This window comes from Perkinsus marinus, assembly GCF_000006405.1.
Source record: "Perkinsus marinus ATCC 50983 genomic scaffold scf_1104296929470, whole genome shotgun sequence".
Classification (NCBI taxonomy): Eukaryota; Perkinsozoa; order Perkinsida; family Perkinsidae; genus Perkinsus; species Perkinsus marinus.
The window spans coordinates 1-1,710 of NW_003216422.1; positions in this window are offsets into that span (position 1 = coordinate 1).

The window sequence follows — 1,710 nt, forward strand, 5'->3', positions numbered from 1 at the left end:
CAAATAGAAGTTACTGTTGTACCGATAGATGTTGAATAGGTGTAAACCGTTCAATCGAATCTAGCGGACAGCCTACAGTACTTCAAGAAGCAGTCTACTACAGGGAGAAGGAACAAGCAGTTAGAACCTCAATCAACCGCAAAATGCATGAGCCCTAAGCAGAAGTATCCAATCCAGTCGCCCCGTGAAAGAGAAAGAAACAAACATGGGGATTTTTCACTCCGAGTGAAGTGGCTGATGTGATAACCAGCTCATCCATACAGGTCGAGGGACTCGATCGGATTAAGAGGAGCGCTTCAGAGACAGTTCCAGTCGTTTTTCGCTGTCAAATTTCAAGAAGAATCGCTCACTTGACGACTATCGCCTGATTGGATATTCAGGCATAGTGCTGTTGATGTGCAAGTGAAACTTAGACTACCAGATCCAGCCATTTACCTCAGTGAAAAGTTCCCACTGGCAATGATCTCGGCCGGAAAGAAGACTCCAATCAAAACAACGATGTCAGTTATGGGATCCAAACCCACGAGGATTTCTTCCCCAGAGCTCGAGTCTGGCACCTTAGGCGGCTCGACCAAACTGACTCACCTAGATATTGCAGACCGCGGGGTGAGCGCTCCCCTTGATCAATGTATGATAACCTCCACTCACCCGACAGTTCCGACAGCAAAGTATGATATACTCTCGATGATGTGCGGTACACCGCATTGTGTGCTGTGTGTTGCGTGCTGTCTACCTTGAAGCAACAGCACACAATCGGCCGTTACATAGCTCAGCAGTTGATCTACAGACTATGTAGATAGCTTTGATTTCATTTACCACTTGAACCCCATTGTTGAGCTTTGAACTTTGCCCTCTGACAATCATGCGGAGGACGAGACCAGCCAGTCCGCACAATGAGTAGAATCATGTTGACCCTGCGTGTGACCATAATCCAGTCTGTTGTTGATACCTGTCGGAATGGAAGATAGTTTCGAGTAACCCGAATCGAGCGTGTCCCGTCTTCACGGAAATTTCTTCTAATGTTCAGTGTACTACGTGAATTTCACGTCGTGAAACTCGCAGTCACTTTTTTTGTGGGGGCCGTGCTTCAGTTCACTGAGTCTTGCACTGCGGTAATATACTCGTGAAGCAGGCCGACCCTCTCCGCGCGCCGTTTATCATGGCATGGTCAACTCTTTATTCTATTCCAATCTTACCACGCCTGGGAGCGAGTACCAAAAAAGGTGTAAACACGCAGTCAGACGGTGTGAGTGACTCTAGTAAGTGACATGACCTATGAGTGACACAGAACCTTCACTTGTTCGGCCGGTTAGTACCGAACCACCCTACCAGACCCACGAGACCAGGAGTGGGTTATTTAGAGCACTTATATCAAGGATAATCCTTTATCCCAAGTTAAATTCCGGAAACGAGATGGACGCCGCTCCGCTGCCAAAAAAAAGGACAGTCGATACACAGCGGACGCGTGCAGGATTGCACCACGTACGCACGCATTAAGAATAGCTTGCAGATCAGAGTGCCGCGTAGATAGTGCTGTCATTTCGCTCAATGCAGCGGAGGTTTCCAAGCAAAGGCCGCGTGGGCCGGCTAAATCGTGCCGTGAGGTTTTCTAGCAGTCGTTCGCCCCCTCAACTGGAGGGCATCAAGTGAGCCGGGCCCGCCTTTTTGAATCTCACTTGCTGACACGAGTTCGGAGGACCACCCTCTGCC